The 22,542-nt window shown below is 49.9% G+C and overlaps 1 long non-coding RNA gene across 1 annotated transcript in view; it reads left to right on the top strand.

Annotated features, from left to right (window-relative positions):
* LOC147727809 (uncharacterized) overlaps positions 1-22,167 on the top strand; it is a 375,155-nt gene extending 352,988 nt beyond the window's left edge. The window contains exon 3 of the long non-coding RNA XR_015309517.1: positions 22,053-22,167. This is a non-coding gene — a long non-coding RNA (uncharacterized LOC147727809). The remainder of the gene's footprint in view (positions 1-22,052) is intronic.
* Positions 22,168-22,542: the final 375 nt, after the last annotated feature.

Here is a 22,542-nt window from a genome sequence, read left to right as displayed (position 1 = left end):
TTAGTTTGATGGTTAGGGATGTTTCATGAAAGATAAAGGTGCTCCAGCAGGTGACGCAACTGTCCTAATGCGTCAAAACTGTTGATAGGTTGAGAGCGCTACTGAGGCGTAGGCGCATCCCTGCGGTTGGGCACACTTGTGTGGTTCGTTGTAACAATACAACTGACTCCAATAAAGTTCACAAATAAAGTCCCTGTTTTATTTCAAATGTTCATTTTTAAGTTCATTAATTTTCATAGGTTGATGTTCATAATATCTCGTTGATCATTTTCTCAACTTTGTAAGATAAAGACTTATCAAGAAATGCTCCAATGCATTTCGGACCCGAAGGGTCCTTTATCAAGGAGCGCTGTAAAAAGAAACAGAATATAGCTCTAATCAATGGTTGTCTAATGTTCGAATCATGCAATATCCTAACATAAACCCTGAGGAAACAGTCAATGAAGCCATTAAAAGAGCATCTACGATCCCTCGCTCAGAAGCCCTCAAAGAATCAACCAAGAAAGACAGCAAAATAATGGCTTTAGTCTCCAGATACTCGACATCCAGAAGAACTTTCAAAAATATTGTTATGAAACACTGGCGGATTTTATCCTCTGAACCATACTTTGGCGACCTATTTCAGGAACCACCCATCTTTGCCTACACTCGCTCAAAGAACTTCAAAGAGATTCTATCAAACATTACCAATGAACCGTTGAATCACACGGGCACACGTCCGTGCCACCATTGCAACAACTGCAATAACATAATTCAAGGGAACAGTCTTAATCACTTTTAATAAGAATAGAGATGCACTAACTTCTGTTAAGCTAAATGCTAGCAAGTTTTATCTGAGTTCGGAACCTCTGTTATCAAACTCTGAATTGTTCGGCGTGCTGCACGGGTGACACGTTTGTCCTAACTGTGTCTAAAACATGAACCTCCCTACCTTGAGACCATAGGTCCCAACCCCTGCGCACTTTTGCCAATGGGATATACCCAACAGTAATAAACACTCTATATTAAATCATACAAATTATTTCACTATATAATTGAACATTTATTTTGACACCATAAATATTCACTCATTATGTTTAGTGTAGAATCATGATTAATATACACGTAGTACATATCATACAATCATATCTTCTTGTACAACATTAATTTTGACAATATTCTTCTGTATTCATTTTGAGATGCTCTATGCATTTTGGGTCTCACAGGACCCTTCATCAGGAGAAAATGCCATCTATAAAGACAATAATGCACAGCAAGAAGCTTTATATAGCAACTGGGGTGAACAATGTAACATTTGTTAAAGAGAGAGCAACATGCTTGCTTATAATGTGTGAAAAACTCCATCAAAAAGTGAGTGTGGAACCCAAACCATCACCACTGTGCTATCACTAAAACCTAGAAACAAAATACCAGCTGACTTGATGCTTTTTAAACGTTGCGCATAATACCTGAAAGATTGAAAACAACCATCTATGAAAGAGACACAATGGTTTAACTAGTTCCTCGAGACATAAAATAACTCCGCCTTCTGGACTTACCAAAAGGTTTCGTGTGGATCAAATCTTAATTGCTGAATGTTCCTGGTTGATCCTTCGTAAAAAGCGACCGCATTTTAAGCCCCTACAACAACAAGAAATAGGCACAATGTCTATTAAAGCCCTCAATCAAAATACCGCGTTCGACCTTCATTACTAACTCGCTCGCGTTCAAAACATTCCATGAATCTTACCGAATCCCTTGGAAATCAAGGTCTCAACTCCGCTCAACCGATTCTCCGCATGAGAACAACTCCGCAAACTCCGCGGGACACACAGTTACCAGCGAGTACGGTAGTGAACACTAACAACGGACTGCCTTTCTTCCGCGCAATTCGGCCGCCATAGCTGAAGGGTGAAAACGACTCGACTGATATCATAAATGAGATATGTAATATTCCAAATCCATGAAGACTGTATAACAACTCGACTTGTACCACATGCGGGATACGTAATATTCCAAATCCACTATAAAATGCATATCCACAATACAACCCAAGTGAAACGCTCATATAAGTGTGCTTCAGAAAACAAAAATGTGTGGAAAATGTTCGACGCAGTGGCATGGCAAAAAAAAACTGGTGACTCAACCAAAAATTAGTGACACAACCAAAAGTTAAGGTGTGGAAAATATGAGTGTGTGAGCATGCTTTATACACCAAACTAGACATATTTACAATATTAACAATATATATACATCTGTACTAATCAACAGTTGACCACAGTGATGAGCAAAGTTACAGAAAACACAATAAATCTACCCTTTCATTTAATCCTTTAGGTTCTTGGGTACCCAGCTTCTTTATCCAAAATATTTCTCTCTGAAGGAGGGATCTGGTGCGATCCACTCCCTCTGGGAGAACTACCTGTTCTAACACTGAGAATTTTGATTGAGATATGCTATGTCTCTCATTGGTCCAATGGGATGCTAAATTGCTTTTCATATTTTTGTTTCTTATCGTGCTCTTATGTTCTGAAATTCGCACTTTTAGTTTTCTTTCTGTCTTACCTACGTAAACTTTCCCGCAGGGACATTTTGTGTAGTATATCAGGTTCATAGAATTGCAATCTGAGTTGTGGTGTAATTTTATTTCTTTTCCTGACAGGGGATGATGTATAGTATTGCCAGTTATGACGTTGCTGCAATGCACACAGTTTGTGCATTTTTTCATACCTCTATTCACTGATGTATCCTTTTTGTTTGATGAGAATTTCAGAATCTCTTTAAGATTCTTGGACCTTGTAAATGCAAAAAGTGGTTTAACATCATATAAAACTTGAAAATCTGTTTCCTTTTCTAGCAAGACCCAATGTCTGTTGATAATGTTCTTGATTTTTTGGGTACTGGTGTTGAATTTAGAGACAAATACATGCCTTTCCTTTTTATCCTTTGGTTTCTGTATTAACAAATTTTTACGTTCCATAGCATGAATGCGTTTATTTGCTTGTTCTATGATGTTGGATGGATAACCTCTTTGTTCATACTTTTTTGCTTGAACAGTCAATTGAACTTCCAGATCACTTTTGTCTGAGCATATCCGCTTCAGTCTCATAAATTGTGAGAAGGGGAGATTCTTTTTTAAGCTTGGAGGATTAAAACTTTGGTATTTTAAAGCATTATTGACATCTGTGTCCTTTCTGAAGAGATTTGTGATTATTTGTTTGTCTTCAATTTTAAGTAAGACAAAAAAGCGGATATGCTCAGACAAAAGTGATCTGGAAGTTCAATTGACTGTTCAAGCAAAAAAGTATGAACAAAGAGGTTATCCATCCAACATCATAGAACAAGCAAATAAACGCATTCATGCTATGGAACGTAAAAATTTGTTAATACAGAAACCAAAGGATAAAAAGGAAAGGCATGTATTTGTCTCTAAATTCAACACCAGTACCCAAAAAATCAAGAACATTATCAACCGACATTGGGTCTTGCTAGAAAAGGAAACAGATTTTCAAGGTTTATATGATGTTAAACCACTTTTTGCATTTACAAGGTCCAAGAATCTTAAAGAGATTCTGAAATTCTCATCACACAAAAAGGATACATCAGTGAATAGAGGTATGAAAAAATGCACAAACTGTGTGCACTGCAGCAACGTCATAACTGGCAATACTATACATCATCCCCTGTCAGGAAAAGAAATAAAATTACACCACAACTCAGATTGCAATTCTATGAACCTGATATACTACATAAAATGTCCCTGCGGGAAAGTTTACGTAGGTAAGACAGAAAGAAAACTAAAAGTGCGAATTTCAGAACATAAGAGCACGATAAGAAACAAAAATATGAAAAACAATTTAGCTTCCCATTGGACCAATGAGAGACATAGCATATCTCAATTAAAATTCTCAGTGTTAGAACAGGTAGTTCTCCCAGAGGGAGTGGATCGCACCAGATCCCTCCTTCAGAGAGAAATATTTTGGATAAAGAAGCTGGGTACCCAAGAACCTAAAGGATTAAATGAAAGGGTAGATTTATCGTGTTTTCTGTAACTTTGCTCATCACTGTGGTCAACTGTTGATTAGTACACATGTGTATATATATTGTTAATATTGTAAATATGTCTAGTTTGGTGTATAAAGCATGCTCACACACTCATATTTTCCACACCTTAACTTTTGGTTGTGTCACTAATTTTTGGTTGAGTCACCAGTTTTTTTTTTGCCATGCCACTGCGTCGAACATTTTCCACACATTTTTGTTTTCTGAAGCACACTTATATGAGCGTTTGACTTGGGTTGTATTGTGGATATGCATTTTATAGTGGATTTGGAATATTACGTATCCCGCATATGGTACAAGTCGAGTTGTTATACAGTCTTCATGGATTTGGAATATTACATATCTCATTTATGATAGCAGTCGAGTCGTTTTCACCCTTCAGCTATGGCGGCCGCATTGCACGGAAGAAAGGTAGTCCGTTGTTAGTGTTCACTACCGTACTCGCTGGTAACTGTGTTCCCGCGGACGCGGAGTTTGCGGAGTTGTTCTCATGCGGAGAATCGGTCGAGCGGAGTTGAGACCTTGATTTCCAAGGGATTCGGTAAGATTCATGGAATGTTTTGAAAGCGAGCGAGTTAGTAATGAAGGTCGAACACTGTATTTTGAATGAGGGCTGTAATAGACATTGTGCCTATTTCCTGTTGTTGTAGGGGCCTAAAATGCGGTCGCTTTTTACGAAGGATCAACCACGAATATTCAGCAATTAAGATTTGATCCACACGAAACCTTTTGGTAAGTCCAGAAGGCGGAGTTATTTTATGTCTCGAGGAACTAGTTAAACCATTGTGTCTCTTTCATAGATGGTTGTTTTCAATCTTTCAGGTATTACGCGCAATGTTTAAAAAGCATTAAATAAGCTGGTATTTTGTTTCTAGGTTTTAGTGATAGCACAGTGGTGATGGTTTGGGTTCCACACTCACTTTTTGATGGAGTTTTTCACACATTATAAGAAAGCATGTTGCTCTCTCTTTTACAAATGTTACATTGTTCACCCCAGTTGCTATATAAAGCTTATTGCTGTGCATTATTGTCTTTATAGATGGCATTTCCTCCTGATGAAGGGTCCTGTGAGACCCGAAATGCATAGAGCATCTCGAAATGAATACAGAAGAATATTGTCAAAATTAATGTTGTACAAGAAGATATGATTGTATGATATGTACTACGTGTATATTAATCATGATTCTACAGTAAACATAATGAGTGAATATTTATGGTGTCAAAATAAATGTTCAATTATATAGTGAAATAATTTGTATGATTTAATATAGAGTGTTTATTACTGTTGGGTATATCCCATTGGCAAAAGTGCGCAGGGGTTGGGACCTATGGTCTCAAGGTAGGGAGGTAACCGTCTTAATCACCCCCTGAGAGGGTTCAAAATCAAATTAAATGTAGACGCAACATGTGATTCATCAAACCTTATCTATCTACTAAAGTGTCCTTGCGGCATGATATATGTTGGATAAACTATCAGGAAGATGAAAACCCGTCTGAACGAACATAAATCTAATATTCGCACCAAAAACACCAAGTCCAGTGTGGCTTCCCATTTTAATGAAGCCAACCACAATGTAGCCCAACTCAAATTCCTCGTTCTTGAGACTATGCCCAAAACTGAAGGAAGAGACATTAACAAAGTATTCCTACAGAGGGAAACTGCATGGATATACAGACTTCAATCGTTGAAGCCTTACGGTCTCAATGACCGGATCGAACTCAGCTGCTATTTGTAGTACCACATGGGTACACTTTGGATACATTGTAACCTGTTTTTGTTTGTTGTGTAAGCCTATTTCTTTCACTTATTTTTCTCGCTTCAACCCCACTCCAAGATGGCCGCCCTCCCCACACCAGCCACCACCAGTCCCTTGTCTGTTTCCACCCTTTTAGATTTCGACCAGAACTCCGCGTTCACTACGCGAAGTCCCTGAACTCTGCTACAGACACCCGCGATACGCCTTGTGCGTTCTACTTTCCCAAGTAAGTTAAATCCCAGCTCTACCCATACCGAGAAGGCCAACTTGACAGCGGTCCTGTATTGACCCGATCATCACATTATTTTTTCCCCAGATCCTACTAGTGGTTCGACTTAAGTCTGCCACGTAAGTCTCTTCTCGGACGAGCGGCGTGTTTACCTTTTCCTTTCCCCGCACCTTCCCACCCCTGGTTAAATCCTCTTTTAACGCGCACCAGCGGACAGCCATTTTCACGAATCCACCCCATCCTTGATCCACCCCTTCTTTACACTCCGATCTATTATATTGTGCACGTCTATTCTCCTACTTTTTCATTTTTTCCATTCTTTAGTTTTGTCACTTAGCATGCACGTGCACACATTGTTGCATGATGTTTTAGTTTATGTTAGGATATTGCATGATTCGAACATTAGACAGCCATTGATTAGAGCTATATTCTGTTTCTTTTTACAGCGCTCCTTGATAAAGAACCCTTCGGGTCCGAAATGCATTGGAGCATTTCTTGATAAATCTTTATCTTACAAAGTTGAGAAAATGATCAACGAGATATTATGAACATCAACCTATGAAAATTAATGAATTTAAAAATGAACATTTGAAATAAAACACAGAGACTTTATTTGTGAACTTTATTGGAGTCAGTTGTATTGTTACAACAAACCACACAAGTGTGCCCAACCGCAGGGATGCGCCTACGCCTCAGTAGCGCACTCAACCTATCAATACTTTTAATTAGTCCCATGGGGCTCTAGTTGCTCTGAGTGAAACTTCCCAGCTTCAATGTCTTCTAAAGACACGTTCTCTGAATCACACATACTACGTAGCATTTGATAGACGTAACACTTTATAAGAGTTCTCTAAAAACAAGTACAGGATCCCGTGTACAGCACTTAGCGCAAGATTCGCTGTAAAGAAAAGAGGGAACGGTAGGCGGAGTTTGGAAATGAAACTTGCGCAAGATTCGCTGTAAAAAAAGGAGGGAAAGGTAGGCGGAGGTTGGAAATGAAACTTGGAATTCCAGCATCTGCCACAAATCTTCCTGTTTAAAATGAAGTGTTTGCAAAGGAATTCAAAATAACTTTCAAGGAGACGCTTGAATTTCAGCTACATGTGACCGGCCAGCCATGAATAATTAGGGGAGGAGAAGCCGCAGAGCGCACGCTGGGAGAAGCCCTTTGATGTGGTGGTGGCCGTGAAAAAATGCAATTAGGAGGGAGGTAGGGAGGCTGATGCGCGTGCTTGTTTGGTCACGTGATTCACGTGAACTCGAAGAAAACCGCACAAAAAAACCCTTGGTTTCACGAGTATTTTGAGCACTTGAATTCTCTCCATTTTCCATTCCTTCGGAATGGAAAAGGCGAGACCTAAAAATTGGATACTATTGCTGCTGACTTGCCATGTGAAACTAATACGGTTGTTTCTCCTATTTAGTATTTCCAATTGGTTTATCAAAGATTCAACATTGCCCTTCCACACCAGGAAGATATCATCGATGAACCTTGCGTACATAAGAAGTTGTGTTGCTCATTCCTGACTCTGATAAATGTATTGCTCCTCGAATGATGTCTTGAACAAATTTACGTACGCCGGGGCGGTGCAATTGTCCATCGATGTTCCACTACGTTGGGTGAACCATCTCTTTTTGTATGTGAAGTAGCTGTTCATGAGGGTAAATTCCATAAGTTCCATCAAGAAGATTTGTAGGTCCTGTGCGTACGTGCTATTCAACAGAGCGTGCCTTCTTTATGAGGTATCGACGCCGCCACCATACCAAGCCCTTTTTCTGCCCGGTCAACTCGTCGATGGGCAGAAAACCGGCGGACGGTCTTTCCATCCGCCGGGGTCCCCCCACCATCATAATATGGCGGGGGTAATAGGTTGCGGCGGTGGTAAATGGTGGACGGATCGCCACCGCCATGAGGGTGGTGGGGATCCGCCCGAGATACTAATAGACCCCTTAGTATTTGATCATGGGTTGGCTGGTAAATATAATCACTGCATCAATTACTTAGGAGATTTGGAGATCAGTTTGCAAAAGCTTGAAACTTCCATTTGCTGGATTAAAGCAAGAAGGTGTTGGTACCTTAAAATGGGAATCAATCACATCTTGTGGGCAAGAAAAGCTCCAGGCTGGCAGCTTCATACTCGGGGGCGGGGGTCAACTTGGATAATGAAGTGGCCCTGCCCCTTAAATCCACCACCAGATAATCACTGCTGATGTATGTCCATTGTGTAGGTTCCAAATTTCTTCCTTTGTCACAGTTTTTTTGTCTTTCTTTTTCTCCTTCTTTCCCCTTGTGTGTTTTTCCTATCTCTTGCTCTAGGTCAAAGTCAGATGAGGTAAATACGTGACAGTCCCCAAAAATGAGTGCAGATGGGCCCCACCTGTAACCACCGGCTCAAATGAAGCAGTGCTGTGTCCACATCTCTGAACTCCAGGGTCTGACTTTGGACTTTCAGAGGAGGGTATACCTCCACATCTCAGACACTAGGAAATGGACAGCACTAAGCATTTTGGAAGTACCAACAGTAGCTGAGTCCATGCAGATGTGTGTGCAAAGGCTGGAGTTAAACTCCAGCTTCCATTTCTAAGTCTTGAAAATTGGGCAGCAACCCACTTTTTGAAAGTCTGAAAAATCCGGTTGAAGCAGAATTTTTATCGACAGAGTTTTTTTTAGAATTGGCCCCCTTTGCCTTATGCATTGTAGTGACAACTGCCTATGTGTAGTTAGGCAGCCATAACCCAGGAAATCTTTTGTGTACATTCTGAGTTGATTATGGCACCAAAGATACAAGATGATAAGAAGTGGATTATGGGGCTGTCACTATAGTCGTTTGTGGGCATCGTCTGTCCCCTATCTTTCAAGAGTAATAGATACAAATCTAAAGATGTTCTCGATCAGTTAAGTGCACTGCTGGTGGCCACAAAGTATCCTTCACATGCACCCATGCCGTTAGTTATGATCTCCATTGTCAAAACTATGCACATAGGGCCTAATTTCTGAGGCTCTGGCATCACTTTTGTGCCGCTGAAGTGACACTTTTTTGACACTCCTGTTGTGCAATTAGCTGCCATCTTTATTAGGCCACCTGAAGCGTTCCATTGCTGCTGCTGTGGGTGTTCCCACGCAGCAAAAAATATAATCTGAATAATTCCCAGATTTACGAGTAATCGTAATCCTGGGAATGCGTCAGGTTCCTATCTGACGCATCTAGGAGAAATACTTTTATTTCTCCTTGTTTTTTCCTGTTTCTATGCGTGCTGCGTTCTGCTGCACACATAGAAGAGAGGAAAATGTCATAAATGGGAAACAGTCGGAACACCACGACCTCAGCCACGTGTGTTTCGACTAAGCTATCACTATCACGCTTGCCTTAACAATGCATATGAGTGGTTATGGCAGTGCTCTGTCTAGCTTCTGGCTGCTTGACTCATGGATGTTGGGGCAGGGGTGGGCACGGCATGGGCAGGGGTGGGGGCGCAGGGGCGAGCAATAGCGAAATAAAATATTTATTCACTTACCGTGCTGCTGGTCCCGCGTCTCTGTCAACTCCTGCTCTCCTCCTGGAAGAGGAAGCTGCGAAGAACAGCCAGTTTCCCTTGCACCACCACAATGCTGCAATGCAGCGTTGTGATTGGTAGGCCCACACGCTCCCCTGACCAATCAAATTGCTGCAAAGCAGCATTGTGATTGGTTTTGAGCTTCCTGGTTCTATGCTCAACCAGGGAATGGGGGTCTGGGCATGTTCTCCATGCAGGCTGTAATGCAGCCTGCATGGAGAAGGGGGAAAGTGCACATGACTGGTTTGGGCGGCCCAAGAGGACCGATCAAACTGTCTTTACGCACTTAGAAGTGTAAACCACTCCTCCCCTGCCCTGCTCCGAGAGTAGAGCAGCCCCGCCTAGCAACAAAGGAAATATAAAATGATAATCACTTAAAGTTAGTATCATTTTATATTTCCTTTACTGTGAAGTGCACAAAAGCAGTGGGTGGCGCTCCTCCGCCATAGCGGAGGAGCCGCCACTGCAGGAAGACCTCAGACGAGGAAACGGAGGGCGTGGTGAGGTAGGTTGTACTGGGGATGGGTTTTGGGAGCATGGGGACAGTTTGTATGGGTTGAGGGTTAGTTTTTAGGGTTGGGGGTCAAGTAGTTTTCAGGGCTGGAAGGTCGGGTAGTTTACAGGGCTGGGGACGTGGTTGTGGTAGTTTTAAGTGCTGGTGGGGTTGGGGTAGTTTTCAGGGTTGGGGGGTTGGTCTCGGTTTTATGGCACAGGGTGGTCGGGTAGTTTTTTTAAATTAGGGGTTAGGAGGGTGTCGGGCATAAGGGCTGTGTGTGGGGTCGGAATAGTTTTAGGGACAGCGCAGGGTGGGGTGGGGTCATGGTAATGTATGTAAAAGGGCATGGTTTTAGGCCTCAGGGCAGAGGGAGGTGAAGGGGTTGGGGTAGTTTTAGGAACAGTGCAGAGGTGAGAGTGTTGGGGAAAGGATTTGGGCCTCAGGGCGGGGGGGGCAGGTAGGGGTTATATAGCTTAGCGGGAGGGGGGTCAGAGTAGTGGTGATCTTTGCAGCACATACCCCATCACCATTCATGCCTTTACCACAAACGTGTATGGTAAAGATATGCATGGTAAAGGAATGCATGGTTAAGATGCATTTGTGGTTTGGGCTGCGTGGTATTGGCACGTATGGTTTAGCCATGCGTGCCTCTATCATATAAGGTGTCTCTTTCTGCATAAAAACAGTCATCCCTGCAACGCAAGCACACTTGCAACATGGCCCAAGGGTGTCTGCATTGGCACACACTGCTGTTTGTGTGCCAGTGCAGGGGAGAAGGACAGGAATGCGATGTATCTTGTAGATATGGCGAATTCCTGCCCTTTTCTTTTGACACATAGCAGCGCAGCAGGAAGGCCTGCTGCACTGCTGTGCGTAAAATGTTTGTAAATAAGGCCCATAATGTTTGCAAACACTTGCAATACACTACACTGCTCCCTCTTCTAAGTCAGTCTAGACTTTGCAGCCAGGAGCAGAACGTGTTTGTCCACAGACAGGATATAAGGCACAGATGATAAAATTGTGGCATGCTCCTTAGCTGCTAAAGGATAACTTTCTTTTCTTTATGCCAATCGCCCTCCAAAATGCCAAGGGTTCTAAGAGGCTGAAATGAAAATGAGTGTGAGTGTAAACAGGTTTCATGGGGAAGAGTGTTGTGTATTAATCACGCTAACGCAAATAAAGGGCTCGATTCCGATCCGGTAAAAAAAATCCCACGTAGGAATCGTATTCGTAGCCGAATCCGTACGAATCGTATAAAACCATCCGACCTGCGTAGTACGATCCTTTTGCGCCTATTCCTGTACGAATATCAGCCATCCGTACGAACAACAGTCGAAGCCTCCGTACGACTCTGCGTCGGAAATCAAACCGTACGATTTGTAAACCTGCCGTACAACCACACAAGTACGATCCGGTTGGGGAACCCTGGACGCGATTCGTACGGGCCAAATTAGTCGCGCATGAAGATGGATTCGTACGGGATCCCATGCCTCACAGCAAGCGCAATCAATACATACCACACGTGTACCCCTCGCGCAAGCCTACACGACCGCTACCCCCCCAAACGGCCCATACTGGATCGCACGCACATGTACCTCAGGCACACCCCCCCAACAAGCGTACCTGAGCCCCCGACCCGCCAACGGCCCGTACAACTCGATCGCACGCACAAGTACCGCAAGCACCCCCCCCAACAAGCGTACGCGAGCCCCCCCGACCCGCCAACGGCCCGTACAACTCGATCGCACGCAGAAGTACCGCACGCACACCCCCCAACAAGCGTACGCGAGCCCCCCCCGACCCGCCAACGGCCCGTACAACTCGATCGCACGGCCAGGTACCGCACGCACACCCCCCAACAAGTGTACCAGAGCCCCCGACCCGCCAACGGCCCGTACAACTCGATCGCACGCACAAGTACCGCACGCATACACCCCAACAAGCGTACGCGAGCCCCCCCGACCCGCCAACGGCCCGTACAACTCGATCGCACGGCCAAGTACCGCACGCACACCCCCCTAACAAGCGTACCCGAGCCCCCGACCCGCCAATGGCCCTTACAACTCGATCGCACGCACAAGTACCGCACGCACGACCCGCCAACGGCAGTACAACTCGATCGCACGCACAAGTACCGCACGCACACCCCCCAACAAGCGTACGCGAGACCCCCCGACCCGCCAACGGCCCGTACAACTCGATCGCACGGCCAAGTACCGCACGCACACCCCCCCAACAAGTGTACCCGAGCCCCCGAGCCGCCAACGGCCCGTACAACTCGATCGCACGCACAAGTACTGCACGCACACCCCCCCAACAAGCGTACGCGAGCCCCCCCCGACCCGCCAACGGTCTGTACAACTCGATCGCACGGCCAAGTACCGCACGCAAACCCCCCAACAAGCGCACCCGAGCCCCCAACCCGCCAACATCCCGTACAACTCGATCGCACGCACAAGTACCGCACGCACACCCCCCCAACAAGCGTACGCGAGCCCCCCCGACCCGACAATGGCCCGTACAACTCGGTCGCACGGCCAAGTACCACACGCACACCCCCCCCAACAAGCGTACCCGAGCCCCCCGACCCGCCAACAGCCCGTACAACTCGATCGCACGGCCAAGTACCGCACGCACACTCCCCCAACAAGCGTACCCGAGCCCCCGACCCGCCAACGGCCCATACAACTCGATCGCACGGCCAAGTACCGCACGCACACCCCCCCAACAAGCATACCCGAGCCCCCCCGACCCGCCAACGGCCCGTACAACTCGATCGCACGGCCAAGTACCACACGCACACCCCCCCCAACAAGCGTACCCGAGCCCCCCCACCCGCCAACGGCCCATACAACTCGATCGCACGGCCAAGTACCGCACGCACACCCCCCCAACAAGCGTACGCGAGCCCCCCCGACCCGCCAACGGCCCGTACAACTCGATCGCACGGCCAAGTACCGCACGTACACCCCCCCAACAAACGTACGCGAGCCCCCCGACCCGCCAACGGCCCGTACAACTCGATCGCACGGCCAAGAACCGCACGCACACCCCCCCAACAAGCGTACGCGAGCCCCCCGACCCGCCAACGGCCCGTACAACTCGATCGCACGGCCAAGTACCGCACGCACCCCCCCCAACAAGCGTACGCGAGGCCCCCCGACCCGCCAACGGCCCGTACAACTCGATCGCACGGCCAAGTACCGCACGCACATCCCCCCCAACAAGCGTACCCAAGCCCCGACCCGCCAACGGCCCGTACAACTCGATCGCACGCACAAGTACCGCACGCACACCCCCCCAACAAGCGTACGCAAGCCCCCGACCCGCCAACGGCCCGTACAACTCGATCGCACGCCCAAGTACCGCACGCACACAACGCCAAAACCCAAAACACCACAACAACACCAAATATGTCTCCTGTGTACACACCATTGAGTAAGAATGAAGTGGTCACAGCTAAACAGAGTTCAACACTGACACCCACCCCATATATGACACACCCAACCAATTCAAAATAAGCCACACCCACATCTTCACCTATAAAAGGCTCCACACATACAACCTATCATCCTTTGCAACATACCCATTATAGCAAAGAAACTGAGAGCACACCAACAATTGCAGCCACATACCTTCACACATACACCCTATCACATCTACACCCACACCACCCCCTTCACAATCACAACCACACACCCTCATCCATACACACCATCACCACCTCAATCACATACACACCACACCATGGGCACACCCAAGAATCCAAAGTTCACCAACCTGGAAATGGAGATCCTTACCGATGAAATCATCAGAGTTGAGCCACAACTGTTTGGCACATTGGTCAGACAGACCAGCATGGCAGAAAAAACTCGCCTGTGGGAGAGGATCATAGACCGGGTAAATGCTGTTGCACCCATCAGGCGCACCAGGGCGGATTGCCAGAACAGGTGGTATGATCTGCGGAGGATGGTCAGGAGGAAGATGGACCAGGAGTACACCGCTGCACACCACACTGGAGGTGGTGGTCCCCGCAGACCTCCTGTATACCATCCCTGGGAGCACAAAGTCATGGAGCTGCTGGCACCGGCGGGAGTACACGGAATAGCAGGAGCCGTTGAGCCTGGTGAGTGTACAAGAAAAACATGTGACAGGGGTGGACTTACAACAGTGCCCAGCAGCATGGGGTGGGTGGCCATGAGTCCCAGCATGACTAAACAAAATGGGGATTGATGCAAGGGGGAGGCACAAAGGGTGGAAGGTGGAGGGTAGGAGGCTACTCCATCCCATATGTCCCAGGGACACACCCAAGTACCATGCCCAATGCACAGGGATAGGGAAATATCACACAAGATAGTATACTACAGTTGCCAAACAATTTCATGTGGTGGACACACCTTGCGCAATAAACAGACCACGCAGTGTCAGCGTAAAAGGCCATTTCATTAGACCAGAACTGCGAATCTGAACATAACAGTAACATCAACATAATAATAACAACAAACCCCCACTCACACTGCCCCCTCATTCGTTTCACTCGTCCCGCTTCATCACCAAGCCCTAGAGGCTCCAATCACGCTTTATTCTTGCCCCTCAATCACTCGTCATCCAGCCCCACTCCTTGCGTCGTGCCATTCACGCTTCTATCTGCCCTACAAACTTCCCCCCCAAGGGATGGGTGTGCCCGCTCTTGACCCCCTTGTCCCTTAAAAGTCCTGCCAACCTGTGAACCCCCTGTAGGGTGGTTCACTGCCCCCCCCTCAGGGCTGCCCATCCACCACATTCACTCCCTGCGACACCAGATAGCCTCATTCCACAACTTGCTCACCACATCTCTCATCTCCATCATGTAGTACGCATTGCCCAGCTGGGACAAGTACACCCCGTCATCCCTGAAAACTAACGGCTCCTCCAGTCGTATCCCGCCATGTGCAATAACCTTAATGTCCTTGTCCGCACAGTAGAGTCTCATAGCCCTATTGAGCTTCCTCCGAGCCTTCTCTATGGCTCCATGCTTCACAGCCCCTCTCCACACTTTTCTGGGGACCAACTCCGTCCAGGCAATGCAAGTCCCCGCAAGCCTCTATTTCAAAACCTCCAGGTCCCGAGTTGTAACACTGCCAATGCAGACAGTTGCACCAGGTCGTTCTCCTCCAGAAGAATGATCAACAAATCCGCCCATCCCCTCTGTGGGACCACTTTTTGCAAGCCAGGGCAGTAGTGCCCCCCATCGCATTCCACTTCTGCCCCACCATTGTACCTCGTGCAAGTGTCCTTTCAGTCCCAGGTAACGGCTGTAAACCTGCTGCTCCGCATATTTGGATGCCCAATGCACGAAGGAGTGCCCAACAATCCAAGTCACTGTCCTACCGCCCGGTCCACCCACGCAACCTACGAAGAAAAAGATGTTAGAACAAGAAAAACAGTCCAAAACAACCAACATCCTGCCTGGGACCATCCTACTTCCTCACATACCTCTCACAACAGCGCAACTTCCATTGCCCAATCCTCCTAATCCTATCCCAGGACCAACCCAACCTTGCCGCCGCAGTTGCAGCCCCAATCCGGAAAGAGTGGGTCCCAAAACCAGCCACATCCATGCCCAAACGCCTCAAGGCCTTACGCAACACGGCCAACAACTGGCCCGCCGTCACTCTTGCGCCAGATGCGTGACAAAAAATCTCCCCACAACGCACCCCCCCTGTCCCCAGGAAAGTTTGCCATTCCAACACTGGGCAAACCGCCACGCCAGACTCGTTCAACCACACCCACTTGCCTCTGCCCAATTGATCCGTCTTGGAGCATTGCAGCCAAATAACCAAGCGCCCCTCATCCACACAAACCTCCTCAAACAACCTCCCAGCCCCACTTCTCATACACAAAAGCTCAGACACCCGGAACGCCCCGAAAAACATCCACACCATGCACAAGCGGAAAAGACCCACCTCACCCAGGTCATAACAGCATTCTGCCAACATCCCCACCAGCCTGACCAACAACTCAAACGTCCCTGCCTCTCTCAGCCTACCCCCACCCACCCCACGTTCCCTGCCCCAACCCTGCAACATTCTGGCCACAATCACATCCTTAGTTGGGTCAAAGCCCAGGAACAAAACACAGTAGAACGATATCCCTGCCAACTTTCCAGATATCGTAGCCGCAGTCAAACCCCGATCCATGCAAGGCAACACGTAACTCCTCAGCCCCTGTACCATAGTTGACTCCCCACTCACTACCCCATCCACCGTCCATCCCATGAAAGCGCTAAATTCAGACCATGCTAAACAATAAGTTCTCCTTGTGGTCGCAGCCAGTGATCCTTCCACCAGCCCAATCATCCTCACTCCCCCAAGGCCCACATGCCGGCCGGCAGCTCGGTCTTGCACGTATCTGCTCCCGGTGCCAGGTGTCGAAACCGATGCCACTGCGAACGAGTCAAAGCATCTGCAATGTCATTATTCGCCCCAGGGACATGCTTAGCCCGAGACACCACATTCAACTGCAGACACGCCAACATGAACCTCCACAACATCACCCTCAGGTCCCTTGCCCTCTGATGATTCACCAGCTCCACCACCGTCATATTGTCGACGTGGAAGAGCACTGACCTATTTCGAAATTCCTCCCCCACACCACCAGTGCCACCAGCAAAGGGAAGAATTCCAACAAGGCAATGCTCCTGCCCTCTTTGATCCAGGAGGCCGCCCAGCTCTCCGCACACCACCTGCCATCCCACAAGACACCAAACCCCGCTGACCCTGCCGCATCAGAGTCAATTTGGCATTGCCAGACCGCCCTTTCCTCGTCAAAGTCCTAAGACACACCGTTGAAGTCCTGCAAGAAGGTAACCCATGTCCCCAAGTCCGTCCTCACACCCATGGAGATCCTGACCCTGTGATGTGGAAGCACCGCCCCCGACATGGCCATGTCGAGCCGCCTGCATAACATCCGCCCTGCCCGCACCACCCTACACGCAAAGTTCAGGAAACCCAGAAGCTTCTGCACTGCCCTCAAAGGATTCCGCAGTTCCCCCACAGCCCACTCCAAACATGCCAGAATCTCCCTCACTTTGGCCGCAGGAAGGTGCGCCAAACAACGCACCGAATCCAGTTCTATAGCCAGGAAGGTGAGGCAACAGCTGGGACCAGCCATCTTCTCGGGCGCCAGAGGCACACCAAAATGCTAGGACATCTCTAGGAACCACGACAGGGCCCTGCCACATTCCCCGGTCTCCGCCCGTCCCAGGAAGAGGAAATCATCCAAGTAGAGAGTGACTTCACAACACCCACTGACCTACACCAAGACCCACTGCAGAACATAGCTGAAGAGCTCAAACATAGCGCAGGAGATGGCGCACCCCATGGGCCAAACCTAGTCCACGTAGATGGCCCCCCCAAACTGCATGCCCAAGAGCAAAAAATCCGCCGGGTGAATAGGCAGTAAACGGAAAGCAGACTTGATGTCACACTTCGCCAATTCCGCTCCCGTCCCACACACACTCACCAGGCGGATCGCATCGTCCACCGACGCGTAGAGCACTCTCGAATCTTCCACTGCAACAAAGTCGTTCACCGAATGGCCCTCCGGCCATGACAGATGGTGAATCATCCTGAACTCCCCTTCCTCCTTCTTCGTCACCACCCCCAACGGGGAAATGATCAGGTCCTGCAACGGCCAGTCAGTAAACGGCCCAGCCACCCTTCCTTCCTCAACCTCCTTCCTCAACTTAGCAGACACAACCCCCGGCAATTCATTGCCAGATCTCAAAATCTCGGCCCAACGGTGCTCCATGGGACCCTGGTAGGCCACCCTAAAGCCCTCAGTGAAACCCCAGAAGAGCCGTGCCGCAGCCTCCTGATCCGGGTAGCACGAGAGCCACGGGGCCATCGCCTCCACCCTAACCGGTGTAGGCGCCCTTCGGTCCAGGTTGACCCTGCCCCCTGGCGTTCCGCCATTGCTCCGAGGGGGTGGCGAGCGTGAGGCACTGCGTAAAGGCATGCTTCCCGCTGCACTTTTAGCACTCGTGCTTGAATGTACAGGGACACCTGGAACAATACCCCCTATTGTAACTCCAACAGGCCCCCGTGGAATAACCCCCTTGCTTGGACTGCTGCCCCGAGACAATGGTGCTGGCCACTGTTCCACCCCCCGCCCCGCCTTGGCCGGGACGCAGTGGAAAAGACCAACACACCACCGGTAGGCCGCTGGCCGTGTGAGTGGACGCCGTGGAGTGCGACAACGCCATCCACTGCATCCAAAGCTCATGATCCACCTCCCCCCAACACATCTCGGCATTCGCCCTAACCCTTGCTCAAAACTACTCATCATAGCTTAACCAAGAAAAACCTCCGAACTGCATCTGTGCCTTGCGAATGATATCCATGTACTCAAAAAGTGCAATCGCCCTGTCCAAATACCTCTAGCAGTAAACGCTGGCATAGATCAAGAAAGCTGACGTCCAATTCTCCATCGTCACCGGCACCCTAGGGCACCTCGTCAGCTCCCACTCCTCCTCTTTAGACCCCTCCATAGCCTGTACCTCCCTATGGAGCAACTTAAAGACATCGACAAACTCATGTTTCCAGATCCGCTCCTTGAGTTTCTCCGAGAGATGCGACCCCAGAGGCATCGCCGGCCCCATATATGGGAGCTTCTCAGTCACCTTCACTCCCTTCTCATCCTTACCATCCCCTTTGTCCGTCTGCAACCCCAAAGTCACCGACTTACCATCCACCTCCTTACCATCCCCGGGTGGATCGCCTGATGGCCTCACCGCCTCCCGCACTGAACCGTCCCACACACCCACCAACCTGCAAGTCCACTTCCGACCTCCCCCCCCCGCGGGGCGTCCTCCCAAGCTGCCCACCAGGCACCCTCACCTGTGAGTGCCGAGGTCCGCTCCCGGGGCCGTCCTCTGGACTCCGTCACCTGGACTGCCACCGATCCGGCCTTTGTCTTTGTCGCCGTTTTGACCTGTAACACACCAAGGTCGCCGTTGTACGCTGCGCCGCCTACGCCTTCCAAGTCATCCCGCACCTCCCCGTCTTCCAGCTCATCACTCTTGGCACCATAATCCAACTCAAGCACCGGTTCCAGATCCACACCCACATTGTCCACCGCCTTCACCGCACGTTTCACACCTTTCTGCACACCTCCCCGCCCACACACTCAAGATCCGCCACGCGTTGCAGGTGCCCGAGCCCTCGGTGGAGGGACAGGCGCCGCGGACTGCCCTACTGCTTCCGTCCTGCGTCTTGGAGCCGTCTTGCGCCCTGCAATGCACCCCGGGCTCTGCCGACAGCCGCCGGCTTGGATCCCCACCCACCCCTCAGGTCGCTCAAACCTGAGCGGGCCCCAGCACCATCGGGCCTCAAAGCCGTCCTGGCCGTCACTACACCTGCCATACCCCCCCTGGGGGGGTGGACCTGCACTGCCTTCCTGGCCCTGACCCTCCTAGACTCCTCCTCCCTCTCCGCTTCCCTTTCCTCCTCAGAGGTCGGGGTGGGAAGGCCCTCAACCTCATGGCCCCACACGGCCCCCACCCTGGCCCGTGTCTCCTCGGCCCACCTGACCTCCTGAATCTGCTCCAAGATCCTCTCTCCCCGGGCCCTGTCCTCCCAGGAAGCGGCACCCCAGATCTGAGGGGGAGGGTGCGGGCTGTAGCCGAAAAAGTCAGCCCCCTGGGGGAAGAAACCCAACTGCGGAAAACCAGGAACCCAACCAGGCCCGCCAATGGGAACCAGAGTGGGGGTCCCACTCCGGCCCACCAGCTCCCCCACCACCACCTGCCTCGCCATGGCCGGCGTGCCAGCCCTAGAGCCGGTGGACAGGTCAATGTGGGCCACCTCTTCCAGCCCTTCTGACTCTCGCAAGGCGTCCCCAAGCACATCCTCCCCAGGATCATTGAGAGCCGTCCGCCCGGAAAACCCAGGGCCCCCCCCCCACCTGGTGTTCCCGCCTGCTCCAGGGCAGGCCGAGAAAGGCTGTCTGCCTGCCCCTCACCCTGCCGGCACCAGCAGAGGCCCTTGGGGCGGAAGCGCGGGGGCGCGGCCCTCACGGCCGCCCCCGAGGCCCCAGGCAAAAACTCGAGCAGATGGAAGGCCCGCGGGGGCAGGCTCCAGCGTTTCCCGCCTTGCGCCGGGTCCTTGGGCACTCCGCCCCCCTCCGTTCGTCAATCCGGGCCCGCAGCATCCTGCTCATCATCCTGCCAGGCCATCACCGCGGCTTTAACCCCGGCCGAGGCAGCGCGTGTGCCCCTGGTGGCCCCCACCCAGGCCTCGACCAAAACCCCCGGCTGGATAAGGTTTTCCCGACCGGCCCTCGCAAGCAACAGCAAGGCCTCCCGGACCTGTACCGCGGATACCCCCGACATCTCGCCAAAAACCATGCTACAGGCTTGTACAAAAAAAAGCCAGCTGCCGTGAAACAGCTCCGGACGGACTCCTACCCAAACCTGACACTACGGTAACTCCAAGAATAACTACTCCTAAACTAACCTCCTTTTGACCTCCCTCCCGATGGTGCCAGGCGCAGAAAGAGGAAGTTCCCTTCCTCCCCCGCGCCTAAATACCCACCCCCTGACTCCTCCCCTTCCCCTACCTGGCCTATCCCCTGCGCAAAAGAACCCGGGGGAAGACTAGTCTGCGACTCTGCTTCCCCCGGGGCCCGGCATTCCAGAGAATCAACATTTTGTGGCACAGTAAGGCAGTGTAGCGAGCAAGCACGCACAAACCACCTGGCTCCATCCCTGTCTCCCTCTCTCTCCCACTCCCACTGTCGCCCACTCCCTCTTTTGCCCCCTCCCTCTGTCGCCCCCTCCCCCTGTCGCCCCCTCCCCCTGTTGCACTCCCTCCCTCCCTCTGTCTCCCTCCATCCCTCTGTCTACCTGCCTCAGTCACCTTACCTCAGCCCCCTGGGCATGCAGACAGGTACACCCAAGCACTGCACAGGCCCTCAAAACACCATAGAGATGAATGTCCAGGGACAGCAGTCATCTACTAATTGCCTGCAACACATCCACCATTTGCAGTGGACAATGTACTGTGTCAGGACACACATTTGGGAATGGTCTGTAGTACACAATGGGCACAGGTGTAGGCACCACAAGTCTCTCATGTGATCACCGCAAACACAAACACCAGGACAAGGTCACACATCCTGTGCATGAACCCAAAATCACAAATATGCCAGCATGCCACATCAGGGGGCAGCAAAATTATTAACGATGGAGGCTTGCTAATCACACGCAAACTACTGACATGGCCTGTCATACACACCCCTTACAGAAACTCGACCCCTGGGGACAAGCATAGGAGTGCAACAATGTCACAATTGTCATGTATCACAACTAAACACTCACTCATATGAATATGCATACAAGTAAGACATGCACATTGCAGAAGCTCCAGTCCATTGTGCCTTCCAAACAATGCACGTGCCCCATCTCATGACTGATGTGGATGCACGTAAGTAACAACATGGACATGGGTATTGACAAAGTGATGCGTCTCAGAGAAGTGACACGTTCAAAAGCCATGATCGATAAGTGTGTGTACAGGTCCAGGGGTGTTGGCATTGTGTGGCCATCACGGAACAGCAAAATACATCCAAAGTAGTTGATGTCATGCAAATTTATGATGCCCTGTCTCTTACATCAACATGCTGCATCTAAACTCTGTGCATGCTTGACGCAGGCATAAGGATTTTCACCATATCCTGGAAGTTGCGTCAACCTGAGCAATGCTTAACATGTGTTGTGCCGGCAATACAAGACACAGCAATGGCTGTGTCCGTCATTGTCAAGATAATGGAAGAATGAAAATACCCCTGAGTACATGTCAATTTACTACCACTACAGGCACAACTGAACAATGACAACAATGTAAAGCATGTGGAACAGTGATGCAGATAATGGATAAATAAACAATATGTCACTTGATAGTGCCTTAACAGTGTCTCTCTCTCCCTCACACAGGGCAACGTGTGGAGCCCCCCCCCAGGGGGGAGAAGGATTCCAGTCCCAGGCTCAGCCGGACACAGACCACATCGACAGCCATGCCACTCAACGCACTGTGGATGACCCCAACCAACCTGGCACCTCTGGATCCCAAACACCTGCAGCAACTGTACCAGCTACATCCCTGCCAACCATCGGAACCATTCCCACCACATCACAGCAGACAGGTCAGAGCCTTGCACATGATCCATCAGAGGGCCTGTCTGTTGATGAGGGACACCCTTTGTCGGGCGCCCCTGAGGTGGCTGACAACCTCCACTCTGCCAGCACTCGGGGGGCCCGTCGACCGGATGTGCCCACAAGTGCAGGCGGTGCACATGTGGGTCAGGGTGGTAGCAGAGGTGCAAGGCGGAAGTGGGAATCTGGACAGCCAGCTGCAGGGACCGGTATGCCTGAACTCACTAACATCCTGGAGGCATACCGGCGGGACACCAGGGAGGTAGGCCAA

This window comes from Lissotriton vulgaris, chromosome 3_1 (genome assembly GCF_964263255.1).
Source record: "Lissotriton vulgaris chromosome 3_1, aLisVul1.2, whole genome shotgun sequence".
NCBI lineage: Eukaryota > Metazoa > Chordata > Amphibia > Caudata > Salamandridae > Lissotriton > Lissotriton vulgaris.
This window is presented reverse-complemented; position numbering and strand designations above follow the sequence as displayed.